This window comes from Gossypium arboreum, chromosome 11 (assembly GCF_025698485.1).
Source record: "Gossypium arboreum isolate Shixiya-1 chromosome 11, ASM2569848v2, whole genome shotgun sequence".
Classification (NCBI taxonomy): domain Eukaryota; kingdom Viridiplantae; phylum Streptophyta; class Magnoliopsida; order Malvales; family Malvaceae; genus Gossypium; species Gossypium arboreum.
This window is the reverse complement of record NC_069080.1, coordinates 46,591,728-46,615,709: the sequence shown is the minus strand read 5'-3', so window position 1 is coordinate 46,615,709 and position 23,982 is coordinate 46,591,728. Positions and strand designations below refer to the sequence as shown.

At 35.5% G+C, this 23,982-nt stretch overlaps 2 non-coding genes across 2 annotated transcripts; both read right to left on the bottom strand.

The window, feature by feature from the left end:
- Positions 1-8,137: 8,137 nt before the first annotated feature.
- Positions 8,138-8,243, bottom strand: LOC128285012 (small nucleolar RNA R71). Its single transcript, XR_008275428.1, has one exon. It is a non-coding gene; the product is annotated as a small nucleolar RNA R71 (small nucleolar RNA).
- Positions 8,244-12,166: 3,923 nt separating this feature from the next.
- Positions 12,167-12,273, bottom strand: LOC128284680 (small nucleolar RNA R71). Its single transcript, XR_008275102.1, has one exon. It is a non-coding gene; the product is annotated as a small nucleolar RNA R71 (small nucleolar RNA).
- Positions 12,274-23,982: the final 11,709 nt, after the last annotated feature.

Sequence of the window (23,982 nt, the reverse complement as noted above, 5' to 3'; positions counted from 1 at the left end):
AGGATTCGAATAATGTTCTCATTTGTTTATATTGAAAATAGACTCATTAAGGATTCTAAACATATAAATTTAAGCCCCTAATTATTTTATTAAATTTTTTATGACTTTCCAAAGTCAGAACAAGGGAACCCGAAATCATTCTAACCTTGTGTCATAAAATTTATTTTATCTCATGATTGACAATTCCATTGCTTACATTTTTTCTTCTATATAAAACTAGACTCAATAATATTTAATTTCATATTTTATTCATCCTCTAATTTGATTTCTACAATTTTTTGTGATTTTTCAAATTTAGACTACTGTTGCTGTCCAAAACAATTTTAATGCAAAATGTTGATTTCTATTTTACCCCAAATTTCACAGTTCATACAATTCAATCCTTGCTTAATTAACCCCTCAATTGAGCTAATTTTTCTCGATTAATACTTTATTTTATCATTTTAAACTACTTCATAACCCCTGAAAATCAGAAACTAGACCTTAATTCCAAACTCTTTCATAATTGGGTCCTAAAATCAATTTTCATTAATTTTACTTGATAAAATCATCATACATCAAAATTAAAGCTTCAATTCTATATTTATTCATCATATGCTTCCATCACTCATCCATAGCAACTTTAAAAATTAGCTATGGAATCAAAAACTAATGACATAGTAAGTTGGACCCAATCATAAACGTCCAAAATCTTAGAAATTTCAAGGAGAAAGCAAGAATTAAACTTACATGAAGCTAGAGTATGAAAACCAGCTTGAACCCTCTTCCATGACTATTTTTCAGCTGATGAAAATGAAGAGAAATGAAGAGAATTCTAGATATTCCATTCTAGTCCCCTTTTTATTTAGTAAATTTTGTTATTTTCTCATTTTTGCCCTTATTTCCTCAATTTTCCTGATTTTTCTTTGCTTGTGCCGCCCAAAGTATCTCCTTTAGACTTATTTGCACTTTAGGTCCTTCCTCATTTGACAATTGAGCTATTTAATCCTTCTAGCAACTTTTACACCTTTTTTCAATTTAGTCCTTTTTATTTAATTAATCACCCAAACGTCAAAATTTTCTAACTAAATTTTAATACACCTTATTGACACTCCGTAAATATTTATAAAAAAACTTATGGCTCAGTTTATAATAGCGAGATCTCGATACTTTTTTTTCTTAATTTCTTAACCAAATAAATCTTTATAAAACACAATTTACTATTTCAAAAATCTTTTAAAAGCTATATTTGGCTCATAAATATTAAATAATATAATCTATGAGTTCATTTTTCAGATTTGGTGGTCTCAAACCACTATTTCCGACATCGCTGAAATTTGGGCTATTACACCTATGACTTGCACTTGAAACACACATCCAATACCAACCATTCCAAGCATTCAAATTAAACAAATTCCATCATTCATCATGGCATTCCATTACATGCATACATGCTTACAATCTTACCTTGGTTCAATCTATATATTAAACATAATTTGATCAACTACTTAACATATATTTAGCTACAATAGCATGACATTACAAGTATATCAAAACAACCATTACTAGTCATTCCATTGGCTAGATTCCAAGCATCATTATCAAGCCACTAATAGTTAAGTCGTCCTATACATGCCATTATACCAAAATGATTCTACTATAAATACCCAAAATAGCTAGTAGATAGTGTGACGATGCTCTAATGATCTTCCAACCTTCAAGAGCTTCCAAGCACTATATAACAGGAAAAATAAAACAGAGTAAGCATTACATGCTTAGTAAGTTCGTTTAACAGAAACTAAACCTACCAATCCCGTTTATTAAATATAAGCATACAATATCATGTTTTCCATCCATTACCAAAATTGCCTAAAAACATGCATTCAATCAAACATGTTAGTCACCAAAATCTTCATATCAATCAAGTAAACATAGATGAGCTCATCATGCAATATTCTTTCGAGTCATTATAATTTCATCTCATAATTCTTATACCATGTCAAGAGTTGTGTCCGTTGAATCATTGAATTTTCGATGGATGCTCAAGTAGTACACTCGAGGTGTACGATTCAATAATACGTCAATTCTTATTCAAGGGTACTCATTAAGGCACTTAATCAAGGAACACACTCTTGAGCCACATATCATATAACAGGATTACCAGTCCAAGCTAAATCCAATAAAACGTATGCTCAAAAGAGCTCAATTAGGATTACTAGTCCAGGTTAAACCTTAATTGTAACGTATACTCAAGAGGTATTAGATCAGGATTACCCGTCCGGGCTAAATCCTTTCTATAATGAGATCAATAGGATTACTCTTCTGAGTTAAATCCGTTAGGAAAAATACAGGACATCATCCATCTCGGGAAAGTACTTATATTCATCGGAATTCAATATTAAATGGAGGCTTAACCCTTTTTCACCATTCAAGCATGTATTAAATTTTTCATTATAGCATTCAAATAATGTACATCAATATAAGTCACATTCAATTAAACATATTTACATGTTCAATTTAGTTACACGAACTTACCTCAACACTTGTTCGCATATAAAATCTACTAATCCGAAACCTTTTCTTTTCCTCGATCTAACCTCAAATGTGAGTTGTCCAAATCTATATAAATAGCTTTAATCATCAATTTCTCATATTTCATACTCATTTGGACTCAATTTATGTCCTAGGAAAAATTACCATTTTGCCCTTAACTTTTTCATAAATTCCAATTTCGTCCCTAGGCTCAAAAAATGAAACTTATGAAATTTACTCCCTATTCCAAGCCTAACCAAAATCCCATTACAAAATTTACAGCACATGTATTAATAAAAATTCATAATTTTTCATCAAATTTCACAACTTTACATTTTAGACCCTAAATCATGTTTTCATCAAAAATCACTTTGTAGAAGATGTTTGTCTATCAACAACCTTTCATTTTCTACCATAAATTTCTAATTTTCAGCATATTCATCCATGACCCAATTTTCATACCTTGATTACTTTTCAAAATAAATCCCTCAAATAGATAGATTAGACTATCTCGATTCTAAAAATATAAAAATTACTAAAAACGGGACTTGATTTCATACCTTTTTAAGCTTGCAAAGTTTTCTTCCTCTCTCTTAGGGTTTCCATAGAAATTTTGGGGAAGAAGACATGAAAATAAGATGATAATTTCTTTTAAATTAATTATCATCTTTTAATTTTTTGTGATTTCCAATTTAGTCCTTGCTCTTTTCTAATTTTTCCATGGATGAGTCACCAAAAATCTACATACTTTTCTTTAACGATCTAATTACCATATAAGGAGCTCTAGTTTTGAATTCTATAGCTATTTAATCTTTATAGCTACTAGAATTCAACTTTCATATTTTATGCGATTTAACTTTAGTATTTTATGTGCTTTAGTTCTTCTCGTAATTAAACACTTAATTGATATAATTTTCGTATCAAAATTTTTCACATGACATATCTATATAATACAGACCATATAATAAAATAAAATAAAACTTTATTTTCGGATCAGATTTATGGTCTCGAAACAACTGTTTCGATTTCACTAAAAATGGGCTGTTACAAAGTCTATGGGGAAGAAACCCATGACCCCTTCTATGAAAATCCATCGGGACAGTAAATACGTGATTTTGTATGTTGTCTTTGTAGTGTGCTCTGTTTAGCCTTTGTTGCGTATTTCGTATAGTCTATATGGAAAGAGTTTTGTATAGTCTAATTGGCATATTCTATGTTACCTGTGTGGGAGATAATGGTTATTCTCCTGTGTGGTAAGTTCCGCATATGTTCCGAGAGTTCTTTATCAGATAAAGTCTGTACTAAGATATGATATGTCTGAATTTAATTTGGCTTGATTAGTTTTGAAATGTAATCGAGTGATTCCTAAGAGAAGCCCCTTTAAGGAAGTATATATGTGTGCACGTGTGTATTGATTAAAGAAGGTATTCTTCATAGTAGCTCACCATTTAGAGAGTGGGCATACTCGTAATGATGAAAGATATAAGGGTTCGATGATATGAGTTCTGTTGGCACTAGGTGAAATTAAAATTTGAATTTTCAATTATCTGCTTTATCTAAATAGTATTATGTTTCAATCTGAAATTGTATGGAATGGGTGATGTACGTCATATGGGTATTCTTGAGTTTTGTGATGATGGTATTTAGGAATTCATCTAAATAATGTCAGTAGTTTATTGTCAATAGAGGTATGAGTTGGGCTTTGATCTATGATAATAATTTATTGGTAGATGGAGAGTGATAAACTCAGTACAGGATTTCACTAAAGAAAATTTGGTAATAAGGTATTCGCCAAGAATGAGAGTGTGTGAATACCCATTTTGAGATGAAGGAGGATTTGTTATTCGAAGGGTAAAATGGTAGGAAATGGAATCTGTATGAGTATCCTTTTAGAGAAATATCTCTGTGGGTTTAAGATATGAGGAAATGTAATTATTGTTTAGAAAGATCTGAAGTTAGACATGAAGTATAACCAATTGTGTATTTGCAGTTATATGTCTAATGGATGAGGAAGTTCACCAAAGATAGATTGGTCATCCAAAATATACATAATGTGGAATTCAACTAGGAAGACTTCAACATATTACGCTTTCAACTCACTAAGTTTTCATGAACTTACAAGGGTTTTGTTCCTGCTCCAAGTAATGTTGAATGAAAGAGTATGTCATGAGGAGTGAAGTCAGGATTGCGCCAGAGTTATGGCAAGTTGGGCAAATATGCATACAAAGGATAACATAGTATTATGGTGTATTATAGGAGTACAACCTAACGAGTCTGGTTTTTAACAAATTTTATATGTTGTAATAAATATGACAAGCTTGATGTATTCCTAAATATCTTTCTTTATTTCTTCAATAGTGAGAGTTTAAGTAATAAGTATATGTTAACTATTTTAAATTTATATCTAAGAATTTTGGTTCGATAATACTCAAGATTCGAACATAGTAATTTGGGTTGGGTTGAGGGCATTAGAAGCCCAAAGACGAACTGAAGAGATGAACCCTGAGAACCAAAATCAAGGAAATGTAGCAGATTATGCTTAAAATCCCATCCTTGTTGATGATGACATGGCTTGAGCCTTAAGATAGTATGTCGTGCCACTTTTTCATAAGCTTAGTCTAGGAACTAGAAGGCTTAGGATCAAGGCACAACAATTCAAGTTGAAGTCTGTTATGTTCCAGATGTTTCAGATAGTGGGCCAGTTCAATAGAATGTTGACTGAAAATCCCCACATTCATCTCAAATTGTTTATGGAGGTGAGTGACTCCTTCAAAATGGTTGGAGTAATCAAGGATGCACTAAGGTTGAATGTAACACCCACTTACCCAAGACCGTCACCGGAGTCGAGCACGAGGCGTTAACAGACTTAATTTTTCACTTAAACAATTTCAAACAATTTATTCCACCTTTCGTAATAAACTATCCATCTACGTCACAGTCGTTAAAAAATTCATATCTTGAGTTACAAAACTCGAAATTCAAATCTGTAAATTTTTCCTGAAACTAGACTCATATACCTATTTACTAATTTTTTTCCAAAATTTTTGGTCGAGCCAATTAGTACAGAATTTAGATGACTATGCAGTTTGTTTCTCTTAAAAGTAGACTCAATAGGGAATCTATAAAAATAAATTATGACTTCTAATTATTTTTTTACAAGTTTTAGTGAATTTCTAAATTCAGAACAGGGGATTCAGAAATTGCTTTGACCCTGTTTCACCAAAACTCAAATTTCTCATAAAATACAACTCATTTACCTGTTTTGTTTCTTCCATATGAAAATAGACTCAATAAGCTTCAATTTAATTTTTATTCACTATATAATTATGTCTTTACTATTTTTAGTGATTTTTCAAACTCATGTCATTTCTGCTGTAAGATACTGTTTTATTGCAAATTTCACCTTTTTATGAATTTCCATGGATTAGATAGCACATTAAGCATACATAACACCAAATATGAACTTGATTAGGCATTCCAATGGCTAATCATTACCAAACATTTCCTTACCACTCAATAGCCATATCATAAGATTATATACACAAAATGATTATAATGTTATACATGCCATACTCAAAATATACAAGCTACTATACCAAAATGGTCCACAGATAGTGTGAGCGAACCTCCAGCCGTTCCTGATTTCTGAGCTGGCTTGTCAAAACTACAAAGAATGGAAAGGAGGGAGTAAGCATAAATGCTTAGTAAGTTCACATGTAAATAGCAAGTAACATAATCATGTAATCCAATATAAAACATCATTTGCATAAATATCACCAAGACATTCATGTTATATTTGCATTTACTATCTTACCACGATTTCATCATACTAAGTTCTTAACCCGAGGGTTTAAGTACATACCTATCCAATTTTCTCATTCATCACACTTACCAACATGTCACTTTTGTCTTAAGTATTCGCCTTATTCACTTAAGATTCATCTGTTGAACACATTGGAATATAATTTGGATACACGGATTCCGTGCATATAAGTGTCATACCTGCAACTAGACAAACTCAATAGCATGCGGAAATTATGTAGCCAAGCTACCATATAACCCCCCCATAAGAAAACTGAGACTCAACTCAACGAACTTGGGCGTTCGCATCCATAAGTGAACTCGGACTCAACTCAACGAGTTCGGATGCCTAGTTACATCTCACGAACTCGGACTCAACTCAACGAGTTCGGAACTCAAATATCCTAGTGACATGTCACTTGTATCCTAATCTATTCCCAAGGTTCAAACAGGATTTTCCTCAATCACACATCTTTGCCGTCTTCCACGGAATGTCAGAACTGATACTTGTTAGCATTTCATATTTATCAAGTAGTTCTCATAATTTGCATATTACTAAATAATAATCCAAAAAGCATAATATTTCATGATAATAATCATCATATCATATAAATAACATTAAATTACTTAAAATGACAATTTTGTTACTACATTTACACATGAACTTACCTCGGTACAAAATGTTAGAAATCGAGCCTATTCCTCGTAAACTTTATTTTTCCTTCGATCACGACTCGAATCTCGTTCTCTTGATCTAAAATGCCAAATTAATTTATTCAATATACACATTCATCAAAACAGCCCCTAATAAGGGCTCGGATAAAAATTACCATTTTACCCTAGCTTTTCAATTATTTATAATTGAGTCCTTCAGTTTGTACAATGAGTTACATGCATTTCCCATGACATCTAGGCATAGTCGAATTTCCTTGTGTCCATAACAGCCCATATTTCACACTAAAAATCAGATTTTTACCATCAATTTCACCCTTTTTACAATTAAGTCCCTTTTTAGGTGTTTTCACATAAAACTACTAGGTAAAAGTTGTTAAACACACATCAAACCATCATATTCCTTCATTATTCATCAAAATACAATTATGTCACACATGGGTAAATTTTCATACATGCATCCTAGCTCAAAATATTGCTAGAAAATGATAGAACATGCTTTCTAGATTTTAAAATCGAAAAGAGCATTAAAAACGGGCATGGAAATCACTTTCAATCAAGGCTTGAAAATGTTGAAACCCTAGCTATGGTGACAAGAAAACTTCGGCAACCCTTATGGAGAAGATGAGTCCATTTTTGTGTTATTTTTCCCTTTTTAATGACTATATTTACCAAATGACAAAAATACCCTTAATGTCTTTCTTTGTAATTTTTTATGTACAAGCCCATTTTTGTCCAAAATTTTATAAATTCGTTAAATTGCTATTTAAGACCTCCTAATTAATATTCCAAAGCAATTTCATACTAAAATCTTCTAGAATGCAACTTTTGCAACTTATTCAATTTAGTCCCTAATTTTAAATTAAGCACTTTATGCATAGAATTTCTTCACGAAATTTTCGTACAATCATGTAATCATATCATAGACCTCAAAATAATTATAAAATAATTATTTCTATCTCAGATTTGTGGTCCCAAAACTACTATTCTGATTAGGCCCTAATTCGGGATATTACATTGAAGTTGTTCTCATATTCACTAAGGGATATAGCATAGTCCTGGTTAAACTCATTGCCACCCTATTCAATTTTTACATAGTAAGAGTTGGTAGAAAACATCCTAATGAAGCACTTTCCACCTGGCAAGACTGCTAAGTTACCAACTGAGATCACTACCTTCCAGCAAGTGGATGACAAATCCTTATATGAGGCATAGAAGAGATTCAAAGAATTATTACGAAAGTGTCCTCATCATGGAATTTTGCCTTGCATCCAATTGGAGATATTTGACAATGGTCTCAACACACACATAAGAATAGTGGTGGATGCTTCTACAAATGGAACACTTCTTTCTAAGTCTTATAATAAGGCTTATGAAATTATTGAATGGATAGCTAATAATAACTACCAGTGGCCAACCAACCAAGCCTCCACAAGACATAGAGTTGTAGGAGTACATGAAGAGGATGTGTTTACATCCCTTGCAGCTTAGGTATCCTCTTTGTCCTCAATACTTAAGAATTTTACTACTAACGGTTTCAATAATAATCTAATAAGACAGTAGCCTAGCCAATTTGAAAACATCTTTTGTGTTTCTGTAGAGATGGACACATGTTCGAAAATTGCCCATCAAACCCAGTGTCCATCTATTACATGGAAAATCTGAAATAGAATCGAAGTGGGCTAGGACCACAGTCAAACTTCTATAATCCTTCATGGAGAAACCATATGAATTTCTCATGGAGTAACCAAGGAAAGGGTCCTAGCAATACTTACATACAATCGAGGTCAAGTCAGCTGGCAGGGTTTAATCAACAAGTTCAAAAACCATCCCAAGGTGAATCTTTCAATAGCTTGGAAAACTTGTTGAAAGAGTACATAGCGAATAATGACTGCTTGCAGTCGTAAACCAATTAAAAATCTGACTGAGGCAAGTGCACCTATCAATTAATAGTATAGCTACGATGAGCAAAGATATCATTCCCACGAGGGTAAAAATACTAGTAATTATCATCTTTCTATTATTTAACTGATAAATTGGAGTGATTGATTAAAACTAAATTAATTAACTACGAAAGCGACAAAGAACAAATCAACAAAATAATCAAGTAAACAACCACGAAGCAAAATAATACCCAAGAAAGAATTCATCTAGATTTCATTTGTCATTATCAATCTAAATTACGCAATTTCTTTACTTAATACCTTGATCCACAGAAATCCCTAAATTATGCTAATATCTCTCTTCAAGACTAATATCAAGGGTCGACCATAGGAGGAAAGAGCTAAAGGCTCTTCCACACCTTCCACGCTTTGTTTCATTCTCTTATTTCTTTTTAATTTGTTTGAGATCATAAACATGAATGGTAATTGTTTTGATGCTTTCAATTTAATTAAAATTACTTAAATTGTTGTGTTAGATTGATTGCATTTTTTCTACTTGAATTATTGAAATTATGTTTTTGATATTATAGGCCTTGGAAATTTGTTCAATTATATAAAATCATACCTATGTTATTCTTACAATATAAATGTAAGGTTGTAATTGAATTGATTATTCAATCAAAATGAAATTATAATTAATTGACAAAATATCTAATTAGTGCATGTTTAATCTTATTAATTATAAATTAGATTAAATGAATAATGGTATTAACCGATATTATTACCTTGTATAACCTAAAGATTATTGTGATTAAATGTGTTTCAGTAAAAATATCTATTGTTATTTCACTCTGTCTTATGTCTGCTTATGAAAGTTATTTAATTAATTTTGTAACACCCAGTTTTGGCGGTTTTAAATTCTGGTAAAAGTGTTGAAATCCTTGTAAAAAGGGGGTTATCACCGAAGGTATTGTATGCCCAGTTCATTGAGTTACTGTGCTAGTTACAATGTGAGTATGGTGATTAAGGGCTTTCATTAGAGTAACCAAATCTTTCTTATATTGGATATTTATTTTATTTTTTTATATATACTTGCAAGTAAAGTTGTAGGCCACTATAAAAGAAGTTTCTGGAAAAGTGAGGCATATAGGAATAGGGGTCTTACATATAATTATATATTAGTTAATAGGGCTTGAGAAAAGGGAGTTTTTTTTCTTCCTTCTTCAAGAAGTACTTCTTTTTAGATCTTATGGAACCTAAAGTATTTCTTTCTCCCTTAAGCCAAAGTTGTAGATCTGAATCTCTACCAGTGGATACTCCACGCCAAGCTAAGTTTTGTGGTTCACGTATTATGTTGTGGAAGATTAGGTTGTAAAAGCACATGAACATTAAGAAAAAGAAGCGAGGCTTTATAAGAGGGTTATTTAGGTTTGAGATGATAGTAACAGACATGAATGAGTTTTTAATGGTGTTCTTTTATCTTATAAGCAGTGATTATTATAGTTTCTTACTAGATCTGAAGTTCAAGCTGTAACATCCCTTACTCGTATCCGATGTCAGGATAGGGTTTGAGGCATTACAACATACAAATCAGGCCATAAAATTTCATCCAAATTTAAAAATTTTCAATCACATGTAAATTGTCCCTTGTAAGGGCCTATGAGACCCAAAACGTACATCGGAAGCGGTTTGAGACTAAACCGAGAACTTTCAAAACTTTGGGTTAATTTAGAAAAAAAATTTCCTACTTTGGAGAGTCACACGCCCGTGTGGGTATGCCATGTAGTCATACACGCCAGTTTGGCTTGGGACATGCCCGTGTCCACAGCCTGTGTAACTCTCTAATTATGACGTCATCAAGCAAATTAGGTCACACGACCAAGTAAAAAGCCCATGTGCTTAGGCCGTGTGGTGAATTAAATTCCAAAACTTAAGTGCAGACTTCACATGGCCTGAGCGCATGCCCATGTCCTGAGGCCATCTCCTTTACACGGCTGAGACACACAGCCGTCTCTCTGTCCATGTGTTTACTACTGGGCATTCTATTTTGCATAATTAGGGTGTAGGGGACACACGACCAGATCAAACGCCCATGGGGGTAGACCGTGTGTCACACATGGCCTAGACACATACCCATGTGTCTACCCGTGTGGACAACTTCTAGGCTATTTTCTAAGCCAATTGCCACCCTTAAGTACTCACATACTTACACTCACTTCATGGCATGTAACATGGCACATTTGATTACTCAAGCATTCACATTCATAGTTAAATTATGACTTGGTAATGTCAACATGTCAACTATTCAAACTATCATGCTTCCATATGGCATTCCACACCAATTTCATATTTGTCTATCATCTTGGCTAACCTACTTTCAAGTTAAACATTTGTACCACATTTATTGTCATACACCTTAATCATATTTCATACACCCAACATACATGCCATCCAACTCTCTCATTAACCATAAGTAACCATAACCACATTAAGGCACAAGCACATTTGCATGCATTAATCAATAATTAGGGTTACAACCCAAAAATCAATATGAGCCACCTCTCATGGCCATATACAAAATAATCATAATACTTTCATGAGCCAACACATTTAGCTAATCAATATGACACATAACAAAAAGACCAAGTACCTATACATGCCATACTTAAAATGATAAGACTAGTTATACCCAATTGTTCAATTGATAGTGTGATCGAAAACTTCGACGTCTTTCGATCCCCGAGCTAGGTTGGCAACACTATAAAAGATAGAAAGGAAAGGGGTAAGCCGAAGAGAAATAAGGCAAAGCCTACAATACATAGAGGAAGAATGAGAGACCGATATACATACCATAACCGAGGAGATGGCTGAGAATTAGAATAATCGTTACCTCTTGTGGTTGCTGCAAATCTGGTAAATCAGAATCCTGCTCCTCGTACTATTTATGATTATGCTAAACCTACTTAATAGGAACTGAATTGAGTATAGTTAGACCTGCTGTTGCTGCAAATAATTTTGAATTGAAACCTAACACGATTCAAATGATACAACAGTTTGTTCAGTTTGATGGTTTGTAGGACGAGGATCCAAACACTCGTTTAGCAATTTTTTTGGAATTTTGCGACACCTTTAAGATCAATGGCGTTTCTGATGATGCCATTCACCTTCGGTTGTTTCCATTCTCATTGAATAATAAGGCTAAACAGTGGTTGAACTCATTACCACAAGGGTCAATCACCACTTGGGAACAAATGACCTAAAAATTTTTGCTTAAATATTTTCCGCCGGCTAAAATGGCTAAATTAAGGAATGATATCTCTTTTTTTGTACAGATGGATTTAGAAACACTTTATGATGCACGGGAGAGATATAAAGATCTATTGAAAAAGTTCCCTCACCATGGATTACCCCTTTGGCTACAAGTTCAAACTTTCCACAACGGTTTAAATATCTCGACTAGACAAATGATTGACGCAGCCGTTGGTGGAATTATCAATAATAAGACACCTGAAGAGGCTTATGAGTTCATAGAAGAGATGTCACTGAATAATTATCAGTGGCAAGTTATGAGGACAAAACCGATGAAAGTAGCCGGTGTTTTTAATGTCGACTCGGTTACTATGCTTTCTAATCAGGTAGAACTTTTGAATAGAAAAATTGATGATTTACTTGGTTCTATACAGGTTCACCCTGTAACACCCCGTACCCGAGACCGTTGTCGGAGTCGAACACGAGGTGCTAACCTACTTAATTAATTTACTTTCACAGTCCATAAAAATTTTTCCAGGCAAGCTGGTTACTGCATCACTGTCGCCTTAAAAATCATATCTTGAGTTTCAAAGCTTGAAAATCAGTTTCGTAATTTTTCCCTGAAACTAGACTCATATTTCCATCTACACATTTTTTTTCTAGAATTTTTGGTCGGGCTAATTAGTACAGTTTATTAGTTAAAGTCTCCCCTAATCCAGGGTTTGACTACACTGACCTTCACGCATTACGAATTGGATATCTCCCTATAAAGGGCTTCAATACTGATGCCGTTTGTTTCTATAGAAACTAGACTCAAGGAGGAATCTATACATATATGGCATGACTCCTAATTATCTCTGGTTAATTTATAGTGAATTTCCAAAGTCGGAACAGGGATTCCAGAAACCGTTCTGGCCCTGTTTCATGAGAACCTAAACATCTTTTAATATACAACTCATATGACAGTTTCGTTTCTTCCATATGAAAGTAGATTCATCAAGGTTCATTTACATAATTTATTCACTATTTATTTCTATTCCTACAATTTTTAGTGATTTTTCAAATCCACACCACTGCTGCTGACAGCATCTGCCTTTGAGGTAGACTTTACCTATTTCATAATTTCCATGATTCAATTAGCCCTTTTTGCAAACATGGCACAAAAAATGATCATGATTAACCATTCCAACGGCTAATCGTTTCCAAACATTTCCATACCTCTCGACGGACGACATACAAAACGATTATAATGCTATGATCAAGTATACTTAAGCCATTTTCGCATGGCTATCCAAATTTATACAAAATCCAAGGGGTCTATGACCAACAAACGAAAGAGTAGTCCTATACATTGACCAAAATATCCTCTCACTACTAGTCTATTCTATACATGCCATAAGATATTCCAAAACGTAGCAGTACCAAACAGTGGGTAGTGATAGTGTGACTAGTTCTTGACGATCCCGAGCACTGTAGCTTCCAAATGAGATCTATAAAACAGAGGAAACAAAGTACGGAGTAAGCATTAAAATGCTTAGTAAGTTTCAAGCAGTGTCAACAGATAACAATCAACTTATAACATAATTGTTCATATTTTTACTTCACTCTTCCTTCGGGCATACCAACCCTTTTTCCGAATATGCACGTCTCATCATATGTAATAGGCAGATAAATTCTCACTTGACGGTGACCTCTTATGATCATAGGTGCATTACCTATTTTTACCTGACTTTCCACATTGACCAAATGCACAATAATCACGAACGTCTTATTGCTTTACTCACATGTGCATCACATGACGACCTTGTGATTTAGTCTAAGTCAAACTTAAATATAATCTCAAATACATACCTGACCAACTTAACGCATTGAACGTATTTATTACTAATTGTCACTGTGAAGTCGCATAATCTTACGCTTTACTTGAATCTTCAAAAAACCTTTAGTTCGGGATTACCGGACAAAATCTCCACACGTAGTCATCGGGTCATTAGAGCTCGGATGTAGTACGAGCACGAAGCCTCACGGTCATTAATCGCTGATAATATTCTCGCATAAAGCTGCGGGGTTTTAACCCGGATATAATCCTGACACAAATGCCCTTCGGGACTTATCACATTTATACACTTCCACATCCATCACTTTGGCCACTCGGCCCTATCACATATATACACTTTCACATTCATCACATTGGCCATTAGGCCTTATCACATATATATACACCTTCTCATTCATCACATCGGCCATTAGGCCTTATCACATATATATACACTTTCACATTCATCCCATCGGCCATTAGGCCTTATCACATATATAGACACTTTCACATTCATCACATCGGCCATTAGGCCTTATCACATATATACACACTTTCACATTCATCACATCGGCCATTAGGCCTTATCACATATATATATCTCATACATATTTCATATTTTTCTTGTACATCAATTTCAGCAATAGCTTATAAGCAACTCAAATAGTTTCATCAAAGTTTACAACAAAATCACATATTCACTACAAGCAGTTTTCCTGAGCAACAGTCACTAAATTGTTTATAACTGGAGCTACAAAACTCAAAATCAATTTCCGTTAATTTTCCCCGAATGTAGACTCATGTATCTTTCATCCATAAAATTTTCAGAATTTTAGGTGTGGCCAATCAATACCAGATTTTTCTTAAAGTTTCCCCTGGTTCACTGTTTGACTAACCTAACCAGTCTTCACTACAAATCAAAATTATCATTGTACAGAATTCAAAGTATGTTCTACTTGATTTCATTTGAAACTAGACTCATTAAGGAGTCTAAGAATATAAATTTTATCTTGTAACCATTTTTGTACAAATTATAGTGATTTTCTTAATACCGAACAGGGGATTTCAGAGTCATTCTGACACCGTCTCACACAACTTTAAATATCTCTTTATAGGAAATTTCCTTACTTACACGGTCTCTTTTATAAGAAACTAGACTAATTAAGCTTTGATTTCATATTTTATTCAGCCTATAATTCCACACCAAACATTTATAGTGATTTTCTAAAATCACGTTACTGCTGCTGTCTTCAGCAAATTATTACAATTTGCTCTTAAATTTCCAAGTCCAAACACTTAGGAACTTACCATTTGAGTTTAAGACATATCATGGCCACATCATATCTTATTAAATCAACTCATTATATCCTATTATAGTTGAATTTACTCAACATTTAATCACTTAAAACTTACCTCGGAAGTTGCCGAACGATTACGACGGCTATTCGATCACCTCTTTCTTTCCCTTATCCAACTTTGATCCTCTAGGCTCTTGAGCTAGATCAAACAATTTACTTCCCAAATTAAACATAGTCATACGACATCCATATACATTTTATACTAGCCGAAATGTACCATCAAGATATACTTTACTCAAATAATTTACATTGGCCGATCATGTATAATGTTTTGTAACTTAATAAACTTATCATACATTATGTATTCATAATATTTGTGCAGCCAATTATCCATGGTCATACACACACAATCAAAAATAAATACCAAATTTTCATATCCTTTAGGCCCTAAGCCGAATACACTTGTCACGTTCACCTACATTTTTCAAGTACAACATTCTCATATTCGGCATTAGTATCAAGCATAATAGCTAATTCTTCCCACCATTTCATCAATGCAATCATACCATCACAAATCAACTTAAAATAACCATATCTAATAATCAAATACCTATAGCATTGCACATTTCTCACATAGCAAGTACAACTAAATTCATTATTAATATATATATATATATCTAAACACTTAACTACAAGATTTAATCACCATTATCAAATCATAAAACAGCTTATAACCATCATCTATATTTACTTCACATAAACCGAAATAACCATTACATCATCTTTAAAACACTTAGCATTTTACCCATTTAATCAAGCCAACTCTCAAGACCATTCCATCACACAAATTATACCATAAATCATACTTACAATTTTAGTTAATGCATGACCGAAACTCACCATCATCAACATCATTATCAAACCAAAACCAAAACACGTCTATCATCCGTATACCAAGCTTACCAAAACAAACTACTATGAGTTTCAAGAATCATTCAATACATACCTCATTCTAACTATCTTCTAAGCCAAAAATCAAGGCAACCAAACTTTCTTCTTTCTTTCCTTTTTCGGTCAAGAGGAACAAAGAGGATGAAGCCTCTTTTTTTTTCTTCTAGGTACGGCAAGATGGGGGAAAAGAAGGATGACACACCTTGTTTCTATCACTCTCCCATTCTTTTAATTATTCTTTCTTCCATACTATAAAGCCATTAACTATTGTCATGCTAAAATAAAATGCATATAATATCTATCAACCATCATTATGGCCGGCCACTAAATTAAAAGTGGTCCATTTGACATGCAAGTCCCTCATGTCAATAACTCATGCATTATTTGGCCACTTTAAATTTCACCTATCACATTTTCAAGTCCTATCACATGGGTCCTTTCTTATAAATTAGCACCTAATTGATAAAATCAAGGCACGAAATATTCACACATACAAATTCCACATACAATAAGCACAGAATAAAATATCTAATTATTTTTGTGACTCGGTTTTGTGGTCCCGAAACCACTTTCCGACTAGGGTCACATTAGGGGTGTCACACACCCAGTAATGCAGTGTGATGCAAGTGGAGGTGGAACGAGCAATTTAGAATATCCATCCTACGGCCCTAACATAGAGAACGAGCAAATGAATTATATGGGTAATAATCCTTGGCCTCAAAATAATCCTTATAGTAACACTTACAACACAGGTTGGAGGAACCACCCAAATTTCTCATGGGGAGGCCAAGGAAATCAAAGACCATTACGCCTCCAGGATTCCAACAACAACCGTACCAGCAAGACAAAAAACTGAACCTTGAGGAGATGATAACAAAATTTATTTCAGTAGCGGAGACTCGTTTTCAGAACACCAAAACCGCACTTAAAAATCAGCAAGCATCAATTCAAGGGCTCAAGAATCAAATAGGACAGCTGGCTAAGATTATTTCAGAAAGACCACCAGGGAGTTTACCTAGTAACACTGAACCTAATCCAAAAGAGCATGTGAAAGCAGTTACATTAAGAAGTGGGAAAGTGTTAGCTGAATCTAAAAAGAAACTGCCACCAGAAGATGAAAGAAAAGAAGATGAAGAGGAAAAACCCGAAAACAATAAAAAAACCAGTGTTGAGAGAATATAAACCACCAATCCCATACCCAGCAAAGTTGAAGAAAGACTGCATGGATGCACAATTCGGTAAATTTCTTGAGCTTTTTAAACAATTAACTTACCTTTTGTTGAAGCTATCTCGCAAATGCCTACATATGCAAAATTTCTGAAGGAGCTTTTAACAAATAAAAGGAAGTTTGAAGAATTCTCTACAGTGAAACTCAACGAGGAGTGCTTGGCCATACTCCAAAATAAACTGCCAACCAAACTAAAATATCCAGGAAGTTTTACTATTCCCTTCTTAATTGGTAGTTTAAATGTTGAGAAAGCGCTAGCTAATTTAGGCACTAGCATTAATCTGATGCCCTTCAAAATGTTCAAGCAACTTGGCTTTGGGGAACCAAAACCTACTAGGATGAGTATTCAATTAGCTGACAGATCTGTTAAATATCCTAGGGGTATTACAGAGGATGTACTCGTAAAACTAGATAAATTTATATTCCCTGTTGATTTTGTTGTGCTTGACATGGATGAAGATGTTAAGGTGCCTTTAATTTTAGATCGTCCATTTTTAGCCACTGTTAGGGCTGTTATTGATGTGGGTGATGGTAAACTTGTATTTAGGGTAGGTGACGAAGAGATTATTTTTAGAATTTATGATGCCATGAGATTTTCTAGGGAACAGGATGACTCATGTTATTTTATTGACTCTATTAATCATGCTACTCAAGATTCTTTATAGGAAATCGTACATAAGGACACGTTGGAACTGTGTCTTGCCCAAGGAGAGGAAGAAAATGATGATGATTCTGCGGTAGGTAAGATAAAAGCTAAACTAAATTCCAATGAGCCTTTACTGCGACAAAAGAACCTTGAAGGTATTGAGGTAAACAATGAATTAAAATTAAAGCCCTCTGTTGAAGAACCGCCTAAGTTGGAATTAAAGCAACTACCAGATCACTTAGAGTATGCATTTCTTGGAAATAATTCCACATTACTAGCGATTATTGCTTCAGATTTATAGCCAACCGAAAAAGCCGAGTTAGTCCAAGTATTAAAGGAGCACAAAAGAGCCATAGCTTGGAAAATTTCTGACATAAGAGGGATCAACCCTTCTTTTTGCACACACAAAATTTTAATGGAAGATGAATACAAACCATGTGTGCAAGCTCAAAGATGATTGAATCCTAACATGAAAGAAGTCGTAAAAGCTGAGGTAATTAAACTTATAAATGCTGGAATTATTTATCATATTTCTGACAGTTCTTAGGTGAGTCCTGTGCAGGTTGTTCCTAAGAAAGGAGGCATGATTGTTGTGGCCAATGAGAAGAACGAATTAATTCCAATGTGAACAGTCATGAGATGGAGAGTTTGTATTGACTATAGAAAGTTGAACAATGCTACAAGAGAAGATCACTTTCCCTTACCATTCATGGATCAAATGTTGGAAAGTTAATATGGACATATGTATTATTGTTTCCTAGATGGACTCTCTGGTTATTTCCAAAACCCAATAGCTCCTGAGGACCAAGAAAAAATGACATTTACATGTCCATACGGTACGTTTTCTTATCAAAAAATGCCTTTTGGATTATGTAATGCTCCTACTACTTTTCAGCTATGTATGTTGGCCATTTTTTATGAACTCATGGAAGACATTATGGAGGTATTTATGGATGACTTCTTGGTATTCGGTAACTCTTTCCATCTTTGCCTTAAAAATTTAAAATGAGTCTTAATGGGAGGTGAGGAAACAAACCTTGTACTGAATTGGGAAAAATGTCACTTCATGGTTTTAGAGGGGATTGTGTTAGGCCACAAAATTTCTAACAAGGGAATCGAGGTTGATAAAGTAAAAGTTGAAACTATTGAGAAACTACCTCCCCCTAATCCAGTAAAGGCTATTCAAAGCTTTTTAGGTCATGCTGGATTTTATAGAAGATTTATTAACTACTTTTCTAAAATAGCTAAGCCTTTAACGAATTTTCTAGAGAAAGATGTACCTTTCAATTTCAGTCAGGAATGTTTAGAAGCATTTAATACTTAAAAATAAATTAATTAATGCTCTAATTGTGGTTGCACCTGATTGGAATTTACCCTTTAAGCTGATGTGTGATGCGAGTGATTTTGTAGTAGGTGCAGTTCTTGGACAGTGGAAAGACAAGCACTTTCAACCGATCTATTATGCTAGCAAAAATTTGATAGCCGCACAAGAAAATTATACGACGATTGAGAAAGAATTGTTGGCTGTGGTTTTTGCATTCGATAAATTTAGACCATTTTTAATATTACCTAAAGTTTTTGTTTACACTGACCATTTAGCTTTTCGATACCTCCTTACAAAAATAGATGCAAAACCTCGACTAATAAGATGGATTTTACTGTTGCAGGAATTCGATTTAGAAATTCAAGATAAGAAAGGAGTAGAAAATCTTGCAGTAGATCATATATCTAGATTAGAAAACCCATATCTCAAGGGACTTGACGAACAGGAGATAAATGACTCATTCCCTGAAGGACAACTCTTTGCTATATTTGATTCTAAGGAACCTTGGTCCGCATACATTGCGAATTATTTAGCTGCTAACGTTATACCAAAAGGGTTGACACATCAGCAAAAGAAACAGTTCTTCACTGATGTGAAAAACTATTTTTGGGAAGAACCTTTTATTTTTCGTATATGTGCAGATTAGGTAATTCGAAGATGCGTTACAAAGACAGAAGCAATTACAATTTTTGAACATTTCCACTCAGGACCGACTGGAGGACATTACAGTGGAACTAGGACCACACATAAAACACTCAAATCAAGTTTTTACTGGCCCACACTATTCAAAGACGTAAACAGGTATGTTGCTACTTGCGATAGATGCCAACGAATAGGTAATATATCTAAACGTGACGAAATGCCCCAAACATACATGCTTTCATGTGAGATATTTGATGTATGGGGTATTGATTTCATGGGTCCATTCCCTAGCTTGTTTGGAAATAAATACATATTAGTAGTCGTTGATTATATGTCTAAATGGGTGGAAGCCTAAGCCTTACCTACTAATGATGCTAGACTAGTGGTGAAGTTCCTTAAAAAACTTTTCTCTCGATTTGGAGCACCTAGAGCAATTATTTGTGATAGGGGCACTCATTTCTGTAATGCTCAATTGGATAAAACCCTTAAGAAATATGGATTTTACCACAGAACAGCTACCCCTTACTATCCTCAAACTAATGGAAAAGTCGAAGTTGCTAACCGAGAGCTTAAACGCATCCTAGAAAGACTGTAGAGTCAAATAGGAAGGATTGGGCAAAGAAAATAGACGATGCTTTATGGGCCTATAGAGGCACTTTTAAAACCCCATAGGAACATCTCCTTACAGACTTGTTTATGGGAAGAGTTGTCATTTACCGTTTGAACTAGAACATAGAGCATTCTGAGCTATAAAATTTCTGAACTTTGATCCCAAACTTGCAGGTGAAAAGAGATTGATGTAGTTGAACGAGCTAGATGAATGGCGAGCTAATGCCTGTGAGAACTCATGATTATACAAGGAAGCAACGAAGCGCCACCATGATGCTCGTTTAAAGCAACACAAGCAATTTGAATTTGGAGATCTTGTCCTGTTATACAACTCAAGGCTCAAATTGTTTCCTGGGAAGCTTAAATCATGATGGTCAGGTCTTTTCGTATTCCAAACTGTCTTTCCATTGGCACAATAGAGGTAAGTCACCCAACCAAAGCCACTTTCAAGGTAAATGGACATCGTCTTAAACTTTATAACAGTGAGGATTTTAAAGACAATGGAGAGGAGCTACGACTTCGCGAACCCGCCTAACATTCCTAGAAGGTAAAGTTGAGCTTGGACTCTAAACAAGCACTTCTCAGGAGGCAACCTGAGCACTAATCCCACTAAATTACTTAGTTTGTTTTTTCCATTTGTTTTATAATCTAACTGTAGGTATTCTTGGCATACACGGCCTAGCACACAGGCATGCTTTAGACCGTGGGATCCCCACGGGCAGAAGACACGGGTGTGGCCATAGCCGTGCTAAAACAGGACAAATATTTTCCCAAGACAAGATGACACACGAGCTACGATAAATCACCACGGCCGTGCAATGTGGCCGTGCGTATCACACGGCTAAGGGACACAGGCGTGTCCCAGACCGTGGTGAAACTACACTTTAATTTCCCAAATAAATCAAGCAGAGACATAGCATACGTAAATCACCACGGTCGTACGAGGCGGCTGTGAAAGCCACACGGTCATTAACACGGACGTGCTTGAGGCAGTGTGAGAACTTGCCCAAAGATCGAAACATTCAACAAAGTCATAATAAAACACGGGCTGATGCCACGGTCGTGCCTGAAAGCCGTGCGCAATCTTGATTAATAGACACGGGAGTGTTGGACAGACCACGGGCGTGGGAGAAACGATTCAATCACCATATGGCCGTGCGATGAAGCCGTGGGAGCCATACGGCCTATGCGCACAAGCGTGCCCACAGGCCATGTGTGATACTGACTTAAATCATTAGACCATAAATACAAGTCATTAACACGGGCGTGGGGTAACGAACACGGGCGTGGAAGAAATGAACGAATGTGTACACAGCCGTGCGACGCAGTCGTACGCACCACAAGGCCTGGGGACACGGGCGTGTCGAAGAGACCGTGCGCGACACTGACTAAGATTTCACGAAAAACAAGGGCTAGGAGCACACCACACGGGCGTAGGCCTAGGCCGTGTGGCCCAAAATGGGGCTTACACAACCATCGCCCCCTTTTTATTTCCCTACCCTAACCCTAATTTTCCCCATCCCTTTCAAAATCTACTATTCACCCATCTTCTCCACCTAGCCCTCTCTCCTTCTCCAGTATTCTTCCCCATTTCTTTTCCCTTTCTATTCTTTCCTACTTCTTTTTCTCCATTTTTCATTCCTCTTTCTCCATCTTCCTTTCTTATCTTCTTCTTCCTCTCTTTTCTTTTCCTCTTCCCCTCTCTTCCTCCTCCCCCTCCAACCACCACACGCCACCGTGCCCCATCACCAACCGCCACTCTTGGTTTTCTTTCTTGCATCCCTAACTCCGTTTTACTATTTTAATCTTCCATATTATGTCAATTATTACTATTACTACTCTTAGTTCTTTATCAATATTCTATTTCTTTTTCTATTTGACTGGATTATTATTACTACTCTTGCTTTAGTGCTTTTTGATTCCTCCTTCGTCATTGATTCAAGTAAAACTTAGGACATTAGTAATATACTATATAGAATTTAGGACCATGTGTTTTGTTAAGTAAATTCATAGTTGCTTATATATTGAGTAATCAATTAGTTAGTTTTTTTTTATGTATTATGATTCTACTTATTTCGTCTGCCTGATTAAGGTACATTTGGATGATTACTCTTATTCATTTGGTTGCTATGTTGATTTGAGTCATATGATTACTTTCACAGATACCATGACGAACCTAAAAGGCAAGAAAACTGCGGTCCCTACCTCTAAAAAATAGAAAGGAGAGCCATCTTCCTCAGGTCCCATTGCTGAAATACGACATCCATTCCTCCAATTTCCACCAGGGCCCCAGGAGGAAATATTTCAGATCCTACGTGCCCGACCCATTGGTGTGGGCCGTTGCATCGATTAGACCGTATTAGAGCATGTCCACCTATCTGATCTGGTTAGGGCCCTCCTAGTCACTGCTCCGTGGGATCGATTCTTTGACATCATTGAGCCTATGTATCTAGAGTTCACTTTGGAACTATGCTCGACGTTTTAGTTGCAGACAGTTATCGCAGAGCACGACGACCCAGGAACAGTCCAATTTCGCCTTGGCAGTCTGGTACGGCAGTTGAGTGTCCCAGAATTTGGAGTTGCTTTGGGACTCTATACAGATGATTTCATGGAGGCCGAAAACTTTCCCCACCTTCACTGCCACATCCACTATGCGCCTTCATCATGTTGGAATGCCATGAGGCCTGCTACAGGCATCTATGACCCCAGCCACTCCAAGGCATCAGCTCTAGCTCCAGCTCTGCGATATCTCCACGCTCTTTTGGCATACACATTAACATGATGACGAGAGAGCACTGGTGTCGTTAACACTCACGACGCATGCTTCTTGTGGAGCATGAGGCAGGGGCACATTTTTTATCTCACCTACTTCATCACCCTTGCCTTTCGCCATCAAACCGAGTGACACCGAAAGGGAGTCATTAGCCTTGGCCCATATGTGACTCGTCTAGCACGATACTTTGGGCTCCTGAATTCAATGACATAGTCCTCTTCACTCACGTTCATTGGCCAGATGCCCCCACAAGGCATTCAAAGTATACTCTATATGCGGATGATTGAGCATCGTCGTGGGTTCGACCCTCCTCAGTACCGACTTGCACGAGCTACCAATGAGGTTGACGCCAAGGATATTCCTGACTATATCCCTGCTTTTCAGGAGGACCCACCTTCTCAACCACCGCCGAGTCACCGGCCAATTTGTACGGTTGCTTCATTTTCTGAAGTTTCTGACCATCTTCATCGTTTTAAGCAATACTGCACTCAGCGACGACTCTACAACAAATTTGCCAACATTTTCACATATCGCCTCTAGCACCACCATCTTAGGATCCAGCTGTCGATAAGGACTTTT